Genomic DNA, 11886 nt, shown 5'->3' with positions numbered 1-11886 from the left:
TAGAGTTTTTTTTAAAGGCAGGACTTCTTTATATGTATGAATTTCTTTATATAACCACAAAAAAGTTTTCAATTTTCAACCAGCTCTCACTATGGAAACTTTCTGCTTCTCAGATCTGAATTTTATATGAGTGTGTTCATTATATACCTAAAACTATAAGTGGAGATACAAATGCAGCCATTAGTTCTTTCACCTAGACAGACAAGTGGCCCTGAAATACAGCTTGTAAAATTAATGTTTGAGACTACTCTCTTATTAGGATCAACTACAATTGAAACAGAAAGGGGAGATTCAAAGAATCATATTGCATTGTAAATATAATAACATCGTGATCAATTTATTTTAGTTGTACACTATTGTCTACACCTCTCCCCTCTCCACAAGCAGAAACCCCCACCCCAACTACAAAAGAAAACATTCCCCAGCAGTTTCTCTAATCCAAAAAAAGGAGAGGAAACAAAGACTTCATTAAGTCCACTAAGGATTTTACTATTGCCAATCTATTTTATGTGGACACTGCTCAGATATTCACGTGATGAGCGGCATTTTAAAATTATAAAATAAAGTGGTAAAATGGATAAATGCTTTCAGATTAAAAATACTGGAATAGATTATGGAACTTTCACCAAAAGAAGGACTTAAGCTGTGCCAATGAATTCTGCAGACCCTCCAAAGATTGAAAATATATACAGTTTCTCTTGCTTCCCTGTTCCTCTCATTAGCAGGGTCATACTGAATTGTGAGCTCATGCATTTAAAAGAAGAGCTGTGCCTTCCCTCCAGCCAAACTGACTCCATTGCTTTCTAAAAATTACAGATCAGGTTTGACCACCCTTGCTGACAGTTAAGAAGTACCTTACTTCCAGGTGGTCCAAATGAAATCAATAGCACAACCCAAAATGTAACATGATATTTTGCTTGAAAAGACTCAGTATTCTTTGCAGCTCATTGCAATACATGAGTTCACACTGAGGCTTACATTATTGCACAGTTTCTCAGGAACATGCAGCTCTGCCTCGTGTTTAACCCCTGCTATTACTGGCAACAGCAATGTTCTGTGGAACTTGCAAAACCTCAAAAGAAAATGTTTTAAATTCCCTTCTGTCAAGATGTAATAAAGAGTCCTGTGCATCTGGGAAGTCAGTGCTAACAAGTAGCTGTGTCCATAGTTCTTTCTGCTGCGTACAACAGACCAAACACAAAATGATGGCATCTCTCTTGCTCAATTCCTGTGGCACACTGTAGGGCTCATTCTGTTTAATTATTAAATTTGTTACTTGGTGCTATATGGCTGTGGTGGGCAGGATGAGCCAGAGTAAATGTTCTTGAAGATCTAGGTATTCCTTGCTAGCACTGTGTTCCTAATGCGATCAAATGTACAATAACTCGTATGTTCAGCTCTAATATATGTGCACATATCTGTATTTGATATAAATCAATGAAGCAGAATCGTACCATGAAATGTGAAAAGGATAATAAAGTGTCCATAGATTTAGTTTTTTCCATGTTGTTTGAACTGAATGAAAGCTTAATTATATGTGTGGGTAGGTAATAGGGCCTTTACCCCATAACTAGAAGGGGAAGGGGATCCAGGGGTACCTGGCCCTTTTCCCCTCCTTCATCCCCCTCTCTCCACCAAAGGGTATGACAAACCCCATGCAGGACATTCCTTTGAACTGGGACTGGTGATTGCATTTTGTGGTTTGCATTTTCCCCAGAGGGTTGGGTTGTGGCTGAAAGGGAGGTGGAGCCACTGAAAAGAGGTGACTGGGGACACCCTATACTTGAAATTGTGCTAAGTGGACAGAGGATAAGGACTAGAGTGTGTTCTTTGGCCAAATAAGGCCAAGCTTGCCTGGACTGTAAGGCAGGAGGTGGCAGGGGAGAAAAAGGACATAAGGTCCCTAGCTGCCTATGTAGCAGATATTGTGGGGTCTGGAACCTGAGGTCATGGGCCGTGACCAGAGCTGAGCCAGGAGATTGCAGCTTTGAACAGTGGACTCATAGCGAGAGGGCTCAGCAAGAGTAAAATTGGGATGCAGCTGGGGTGCAGCTTCAGAGCAGACAAGGTCTGCCTCTTCAAAAGCATGCCTTGCTTTCCGTGCAGGCTCCCCTACTAGTTTTTACATCAAGATGGGGTAGGCAAGCCTGCTGAATAGGGGGCAGACCCTAGGTGCTAGTAGGCCTCTAGAGCAGGGATGGGCAATTATTTTGGGTGGAGGGACGCTTATTGAGTTTTGGCAAGCCATCGATAGCTGCATGACAGGCAGCCCAGGGCAGATAAATATTAATTTTCTAAATTTTTTAAGGGCCCTGCGGGCCGGATAGAATAGCCTGGTGGGCCACATCTGGCCTGCAGGCTGCATTTTGCCCACCGCTGCTCTAGAGACAGGTACCAAGTAGCATACTCATAAGCAGCCTACAAGGTATAACAACAAATACAAATCTAGAAAAAGCCAACTTGTTTCAGGAGACTTAACTCCCAGAGTACTGACATTAACATACCTATTTGCATAGTAATATTGCTACTTTCTATTTTATTATTTTTAATCACTTGTATTACTGCACTGCCTAGAAGACCCAATCATTGACCAGGACCCCACTGGGCAAAATAAAAGGATGAAAAAAAAAAAGACGAGGTAGTGTTTTTTATGTTTATTGGAAGCCCCTTCCAAAAGTGAGGGGCAGAATAACCCCAAAGTGACTGTGTAAAAATATAGCAGAAAGGCAATGGTGGTATCATTGGCAAATTAGATACATTAAATAACAACTTCATATTGAATGAAAGGAGGCAATGAGCCATGAAGGGCATTCAAAACTAAGATGAGTGGCTCATATTTGTCAGGATGAAGAACGGTTGGTGGGAAGGGGCAATAGAGGGAAGAAAAAAAGTGACATGGTCAAAGTGACATTCTAGGAAAATGATCTTTGTGGCAGCATCCTAGGAGGATACAACCAGTTTAAGGTTGTGTTTATCAAGACCAGAGAAAGGAATGTTACAGTAACTGCATCTACACAAGACGCTTTACTGTGCAGTAGAAGTTTACTACACAGTAAGCATGTGCTTCTACGTGTGCACAAGCTTACTGCGCAGTAAACCTTACTAATCATGAGTAAATTTGCTACCTGTGATTACTTACTGCACAGTAGTGCTTGTGTAGATACCTGACCAGGAGCATATCTGCTCCTGGTTAGCCAGCCACCAGGGAACAGGAGATTGATCCCTGCCCCTGGAAACTGCCTGCTGCCAGGGCAGGCTCTACCACCAGAGCCCAGGTAAGGGACTATGTCCCCCTGCCCTGGCAGTAGGGAGCTCCAAGCCCTCTACTCTGAGGTAGCAATCAAGGAATAGAGGATGGAAGATCCTTATCTCCCAGCCCCCGCCTCACCATTGTGATTGGGGAGCAGGGGGCTGGGAGATCCTTATCCTGATAAGGATCTCCCAGCATCGGGCCAGCGACCATGAAGCTGGCACTGAGAGCTCCTTGCTGGTAGAGGCTGGGGAGCCTGTTCCCCATTCATGATTGTGGAGCTGAGTGGGGGAACAGCCCCCACCCTGCCACCTCCAGCTGGCAGAGGGAGTGTGGCTGGAGGCTCTGGGGTGCCTGGCAATTTCTCATCAGGGGGCCCTGGTGAAGATTTTCTATATATTGGGGGACCTGTAGTGCTTCTGGTGCCATGCCTCGGGGCACTTGCATCATGAGTGCCCCATAGGCCAGGCAGGGAGGGCATCCACAGATCCCACTGGCAAGAGCGGTGCCCCTACCACAAGCACCCCTCCCTGAGACCATGGGTGCCAAGGCTGAGGCCTACCTAAAGGAAGGCCCAGCAGTGGAGCCTCCTCCCTCTGATGATCTAGGGATTACAGAGGCCCTGGAGCTCACCCCAGTGAGTCCTGAGGGAGGGGGTCTCCTTTCCCAGGACCCCGAGGCAGCTGCTTAAGTCACCCTGGTGTCTTATGGGTCTCTTCCCTCCTCCTCCCAGAAAAACCTCACCTCCAGCCTGCCCCATAGTCCCACACCAGAGGGGGTTGTGGTGGGGTCCCCTAATCAACAAGCCAATCTTGTTGGGGATGCTGCACAGACCCCCCAGGGCTCCAGCTCTACCCCTTCATCATGTGAAGGAGTCCCCACTCCCACCCTTACTTGCTCCCCTGTCCCAAGGGGCTACAGAGCTCTCCCATTCCTAATCAGAGTCTGGGGTCTTAGCAGACCAGGGTTCAGATGGACTCAGGCCACATACACGCCAGCTGAGGTCCCCAGTGGCTCATGGGATGAGGGTAGAGTACAGACTCAGCTACTGGGATGCCCCAGCCATGCCCTCACTGAGCAGGTCCCGCCCCTTGGTGTTTGGGCAGGACATGAGGGCAGGATGATGGACAGTGTGGTGCACGAGCCTGTAGAGGTGACGGCGATGGACGGTGGAAAAGCAGACTGGTCTGGTGTCCTCCAGCTGGCACAGGTGGTGAAGCGGGGAGCACCGGATGAGACACCAGCCGAATGACAAATTCCAGTGGGCTAGAGGACATGGCAGGTCGGGGACAGGACCGCTGCACAGGACCTGGTTAACACAGGCAAGGGCGACAGGAGGTAGGGCAGATTTCACCTCCTGAACCAGACAGCAGGTTTCACGTGTCATGGGTAGACCCATGTGCCGGGCCAGTGCAGAGGGGTCCGTCCACTCCTTCCTATCATAGTCCAGGAGGTCTCCAATATGGGTGACACCATCTAGGATCAACCTCTGTGGCAACTGGGGCGCCTCTTCCATCAGCACCTCCTGCTGGTTCCAGGGGGGGGGCTCAACGAGCAGGTTGGCACCCTGGGTGACTGTTGTGTGGTCATGGGCAAGTGGCAAGCCTCACGGACACCCTGATCTGCCCCTTCTGTGGGCAGAGGGAGAACCTGGTGCACATGACCCTCGAGTGCGCCAGGCTGAAGCCCCTCCACCTCCAGAGCCTCCTCTTGAAGTTCTGGTTGAATTTCACCCCCCACCTTTTTGTTTTTGGTCACCCCATCCATGGTCCCACCATGTTTTTGGTCACCCCATCCATGGCTCCCACGTCCTGGGACCTTCTGATCAACCTCCTCCTGGCCCTGGCCAAGTGGGCCCTGTATTTGACCAGGAAGGAGGCTCTGGCTAGGAAGGTTCCCAGAGACTGCAGGGCCGCTTTCCTCTCACTTGTCCATGCACATCTCCGGGCAGAGCACCAGTGGGCGGCATCCACCCAAAGGCGGATGCCTTTGAAGACCGGTGGGTGCGACCCAGGTGGCTCTGCTCAGTGTCCCCCTCAGATGCACTTATTTTCAGGACATACTCCTCATGGTCCAGGACTTGGGTGACCTGGTGTGGGTGGAGGCCTGCCAGGCATTGTACTTAGCGGCCCCCTTTGCCCGGTCAACTGGGTCAAGAGCTTTGGCCTGGCTTGTGGGTGATGGGTGGCAGGTGGGCTCACTCTCACCCATGCTCCATGAAATCCACTGGACCATGGGCTCACTACTGTACTTGGGGGGTCTACCTGTCCCCCACAGACACCTCCCCACCAGGGAACTGGCACAAGCTGGAGGCAAGGGTGGTGGAGCAGCTCTGGGCATGGGCAGGGCTCCTGAGATGTCTCTCCCTACATGGGAAAGTGCTGGTGCTGAACCAGCTGGTCCTGTTCATGCTCTGGCACCGCTTACACACCCTGGCTGTATCCCCTGAGGTCCTGGTGGGACTCCAGGGACAGAAGCTGGAGGTTTTCTGGGCAGGATGGCACTGGGTCACTGCAGAAGTCCTGAGCCTCCCTTTGTGGGAGGGCAGCCAGGGCCTGGTTTGCCTGTTTAGCTAAGTCCTGGCATTCCACCTTCAGGCCCTGCAGCAACTGCTATATGGTGTTTGTAGCCACACAGCATGGGGTCACCTGTGACGCACTTTCCTCTGCCACTTTCAGGGGCTCTAATATGACTGGCAGCTCCTCAGTCTGCGAGACTTCTCCCTGCAGGACCTGTGAGGGCTTCCAGATTTCTACTACAACCTCCTCTGGGCCTGGAGGCTGGTCTCCACCTCCAGGTCCCCTGCAACAGTCATCCAGGGTGCTGACCTGCTTGTCGAGCCCCTCCTCTGGAACCCCCAGCTGGAGGTGCCGACGGCAGAGGCACCCCGGTTGCGACAGAGGTTGATCCTAGCTGGTGTCACACATATTGGAGACCCCCTGGATGATAGGTGAGAGTGAGTGGACCCCGCTGCACTGGCCTAGTGCATGGGTCTATCCATGACATGTGCAACCCGCCATCTGGTCCAGGAGGTGAAATCTGCCCTACCTCCTGATGCCCTTTTTTGTTCACCGCATGCCTTTTGCAACATCTCAAATGGGTTTGGGATACTGCAAGAGGCATATATGCCCTCCTAATGTGCCCGATGAGACTAGAAGGAAAGCTAAGATTTTCAGTTGAAGCAAGCACAGCTTTTGAATTACTATATGAACAATCAAAGGCATTAGCCACATTTGATTAAAGACATAAGAACCAGCCACAAAGTGAGTCTTAATCTGTCTGTTGGCTTATATATAAATGTTTAATTTAATGAAACTTCCTTAGTTTTCATTACAGTTAATCTGTAAGTTACAATTAGTTAAATTCTATCATTACATTTACCTACAGTAAAAAGAACTTGAAATTAAATGATTAGAACTAGTATAGAAAAGTATGTCGCCTGAAGTTAGACGTAGGTTAATCTTTCCATCTCTCCTTGGGTACTACTACTTGTTCAGACCTCATTTTTGGCATGTTGGGAAGAGAGGGCAGGATTCACATTTCACTGAAGTGAATAATCATTTTGAAAAGAGTAGCAATAAGGTAGCATCAGAAAAGGACTGGAAGTCCTGGGCTGTGATACTGGTTGTTAGCATAGGCAAATTGCATACACTTTAGGCCGGCAAATATTACTGCTGAGCAACTTGAGATGATAAAATCAAAGGTGGGCTGTACATATAAAATACTATTAGGTTTATTTCTCCTAGGGTTTTTGAAAAGGACTAAGTTAAGCACCTGTCTCCTATTGAAATGTAATGGGAGAGGTAGCTATCAAATACTAAATTTATCACAATAGGTTCATGTGCCTGCCGGGCTTTATTCACTCCTGAGAGCACCGCCCTTTTGGTGTTGCCATGCCACAGGACCCTTGAGGGCAAAGCGGGTGTTCTTGCACCGCCTCACCACCCCCGCTCTCACCTGCCACGTCTTGGTGTACCGTCAATGGGGGTGGTCATCTAGCGAGTCCCTCGTTGCCCAGGTCCAACCCGGCGGATGTACACGGAGCTCCAACCATCCCTGCACCCTGGCCTCATGCCACCTTCTGGAGCAGACCCTGAGGAGGAAGCACGTGGCTCCTCTTGCCCGTCTGCAGCCTTCCCTTATCCCTATCCCTTATACCCAAAGGGTCGAGCCTTTATGGTTACAGGTTTTGGCTCCGGACCCTCAGTCCCTAGGACCTTCATGTCTAATAGACACGGGCACCCGTGATTCCAGCGGCGACTCCGCCCCGATCAAACTCCTCCCTCGGGATCCTTGCCCCCTGCCGCGCCCAGCATGCACCTGGTCCCCATGGATCCTCCGCGGTGCCTCCTTCTCGCCGTCGTCCCATCCGGATGCTGTCCGTCTGCCGCCAGCTCCCTCTCTCCGGCTCTTCCTGTTCCGTCTCCTCGTCCTTCCCTGGATACCGCAGGACTTCCCCCCTCCTCCTCCGTCGTCGATGGATTTCCCTCTTCAGGGCCATCTGCCACTTCTACTGCAGCCGCCGCCACTTTTATCTTCACCGGCCAGCGTCTGGGGCTGACATCACCGGCCGGCCGCAGCTGTATAAAGAGCCAGCTCACGAGCCACACGGGTTTCGCCAGCGCATCGTCCCCTGCCACAGGTGAGTTTCTTGTGTCACCCCGGTCTCCGGGACATAACCCCCCCCACCAGCTGCCTTGTGGCGGTTCCCATAAATCGCGCGTGCCCGCTACCTGTGTTCTCCCGCCGGGCCTGCACCTCTCGCTGTCCTGAGTCCGGGACCCACTTTTCATAACATCTGGACAAGAAATCCGCAGTGATGTTAGTTCTCCCCAGGCGATATAAGATTCGGAACTTAAACGGCTGGAGAGCTAAGGCCCACCGCGTGATACATGCATTCTCCACCTTCGCCATGTTAAGCCATTTCAAGGGCGCATGGTCCTTCACTAGGGTGAATTCCCTACCAAGGAGATAGTATCTAAAATACTCGACCGCCCACTTGATTGCTAGGCATTCCGTTTCAATTGCCGCATACCTGGTTTCTGCAGGCAGTAACTTGCGGCTAGCATATGCTACCAGTCTATCTACTCCAGCGTCGCACTGGGTCAACACTGCTCCGATAGCCATTTCAGACGCATCGGTCTGCAATGAGAAGGGTTTCCTAAAATCAGGGGTATGTATGATCACCTTCTCACACAACGCACGTTTCAAGGCTTGAAAGCTCCTTAACCTGGCTGCTGTCCACCGCACCCCCCCTTTTGGTGGACCTTTAAGCGCCTCCGACAGAGGTGCAGACACTTCCGCAAATTTGGGAACAAACCTCCGGTAATAGTTCACTAGCCCCAGGAAGGACCGCAGCTGTCTCATAGTTTGGGGAGCTTGGAAGGAACGAATGGACTGGACTTTGTCCTGTAATGGTCTTATGGTCCCCTGTCCTACGAGAAACCCTAGGTACTTTGTATATCTGTGGGCGATTGCACACTTGCAGGGTGTCGCTGTCAGGCCCACCTCCTTCAGTTCCTGTAGGACCGCCCGTAGAGCTTGCATGTGCTGGTCCCATGCCTGCATGAAGATGACTATATCATCGATATACGCTGCCGCATATCGTTCATGGGGCGCCAGGAATCGTTCCATTAGTCTTTGGAACGTGGCTGCCGCACTGTGCAACCCGAATGGCATTTTTATGAACTCATACAGCCCCCACGGGGTCCCGAAAGCAGTCTTGGGGCAGTCACAGGGTCTCAGGGGAATTTGCCAATATCCCTCGGCCAAGTCTAAAGTAGTGATATCCCGCGCGACTCCGATCCGTTCCACTAACTCAATTACTCACGGCATGGGGAAGGCATCGAACATTGCTACACTGTTTAATTTCCGAAAGTCTATACAGAGTCGTAGGGACCCATCTGTCTTCCGAATCGGTACCAATGCGCTCCTCCAGGGGCTTCGTGATGGTCGTATTATCCCTAAGGCCTGCATTTTCTCCACCTCAGCTTTCACCTCTTCGTTCCAGTGATACGGCAGTGGCCACCACTGATCTCATATTACCACTCTGGGCAGGGTATGGATGACGTGATGCGTGCCCCGTACCCACCCAGGCTCCTCAGAGAATACCACTTTGAATTCTTTGAGAATATTCTCTACCTCCCTCAACTGCGGTGGCTTCAAGTCCCCACTTACTTGGACGGTTCCTGCGCCCTTACTGTTTTCGCTCTTCTTCTCTCCTTCTCCCCCCCAAAAGGTCACCCAGCCTTCCAGTTGCCGCCACTCTTTCCATAAATTAATATGATAGATCTGTTTTGGCTTTAAATGTCCCGGGTGATGGACTTCATAGTCTACAGGCCCTACTTGCCTTATAATCTCAAAAGGCCCCTGCCACTGTGTTAATACTTTACTGGTTGAGGAAGGCAACAGGACTAAAACTTTCTGTCCTGGTCGAAACTGTCTCTCCTTTGCACAAGTATCGTATCGGGCTTTCTGCTGTTGTTGGGCTTGTTTCAGGTTCCCTACCGTGAATTCTCTTGCCATCTGCACTCGTTGTTGAAATGCTTGCTGATATTTCGACCACTCGGGGACGGTTTCCAGGCCCTGTTCCCATTCTTCCCTAAGAATCTGCAGGAGGCCCCGGGGCTGATGCCTCAGCACCAACTCAAATGGGGAGTATCCTAATGACTCCAACAGGGCATCTCATAGTACAAATAGAACCAGTGGTAGCAACAAATCCCAATGGTGGGGGTCCCCTTGGATACACCGCCGCAGCACTCTCTTCATAGTCCCATTTAGTCGTTCAACTAACCCATTCGTTTGAGGGTGGTACACCGATGTCTTGAGCTGGCGGATCCGTAACGTCTGACAGACCCCTCACAACACCCCCGACATAAAATTCTGCCCTTGATCCATGAGGATCTCCTGTGGGATCCCCATGCGGGCTATCCACTTCACTAGTTCCTCCGCAATGCGCGGCACTGTCACTGACCTTAGAGGTATGGCATCCGGGTACCGAGTGACATAATCCACAAAGACTAGGATAAATTGGTAGCCATTGCTGCTCCACGGTAAGGGTCCCACCACGTCTATTGCTATTCGGGACAAGGGTTGATCTATGATGGGCATGGGTTGAAGTGGGGCATGGGGAGGTCTATCCTTTCGGGTTTTCTGGCACACCAGGCATTCAGCACAACACCACACAATATCGTCCCCAAATTTAGGCCAATAGAACCACCGAGCGATTTTATCTATGGTCCGCTCCCGACCTAGATGCCCCCCCATGGGTGTGGCATAGGCCATACACCACATGGCCTGTCTACACTCCCGCGGCACCACCAGCTGGACTCTCTGCTCCCGTTCCCCTCTACCTGGGGTTATCCAATAGAGAAAGTGATGTCTCACCTCAAAGGGGCTTGCAGCACCCGTCGTTGTCGACGCTCATCGGTCCTCATCCATCGCCCTGTTCCACAGTGCCTGCAACTCCAGATCTTCCCTCTGGGCTTCTTGGAACTGAGGTCCACTGATGTTATCTCTCCATTCTTCCCAGGAACTTTCCTCTTCCTCAGTCAATTCAGCCAGGCCACCCGCATCTCCGAGCCAACCTTTCCGGTACTTCCACTTCTGACGTGTCACCTCTACGTCTCGTACCCTATCTAGTACATCATATAAAGGGGCCCAATTGTGCCCTAGCAGCATCTCACACGCGAGGCATGGTGCTAACCCGACCACCAACTCTCCTTGATGCTCCATTACCTTCACCCAAGCCTTAACGCGGCGCAGGACCTTGGTGTTGCCATGAAGGCAGGACACCCTCATTGAGTCCTCCTGTCCACCACCATCTCCAGACCACAGATCTGCCCGAATCACCGACTGGGCACAACCTGAATCTAATACAGCTTGCACCGGTCTGCCCTCTATCCACACCTGCACTACAGGGCGCTCCCACACGGGGCTCTCATTTGCTGCCCCAAAGCTACGATCCATTGGCTCCCCACTGTCCCAATCTCTGGGGAATTCCCTCATCCACTTGGATGTACTCCCCGTAGGGCCTTTTCCCCAACCACGTCCAGGACATTCTCAGGCAAAGTGGCCCCCTTTCCCGCAATGATAGCACACCATATCCCGGCTTTGGGGCCGATACCCCGCCTTCCGACACTCAGTGTCCCTCGCTACCGACATTGCTCCCGAGATTCCTCTCCCTTCCTGTGGGTAGAACCACTCAGAGGTCGCAAAGGCCTCCGCCACTTTTAAAGCTTCTTCACATGTTGCCGGAGCAAGTTGCCTGACCCACTGCTGGGTTCGGTCTTCCAAATCCTTGACAAACTGCTCCAGGATGATCTTGTCCACCAGAGACGCCATCGTACATGCCGACAAGTTGACCCACTTCCCGAATAGATCATGCAGCTTTTGGATGAGTACCCGTGGCCTCCTTTCCTCAAGCGCCTTACGAGCTCGGAAGAGCTGCCAGAAGTGTTCCAGGCTTAACTCCAGGCGGTACAATATCGCTGCCTTCACTGCCCCATAATCTTGGGCCTCTTCCTGATTTAGGGACCTGTATGCTGCCTGGGCCTTGCCTACTAGCAGCGCTCCCAGTTGGCTCGCCCACAGCCGTTTATCCAAACCCATCGCTATGACGTGCCGCTCAAACGCCT

The sequence above is a fragment of the Gavialis gangeticus genome, unplaced genomic scaffold, assembly GCF_001723915.1.
Source record: "Gavialis gangeticus isolate Ggan-Ray unplaced genomic scaffold, GavGan_comp1, whole genome shotgun sequence".
Classification (NCBI taxonomy): Eukaryota; Metazoa; Chordata; order Crocodylia; family Gavialidae; genus Gavialis; species Gavialis gangeticus.
This window is presented reverse-complemented; position numbering follows the sequence as displayed.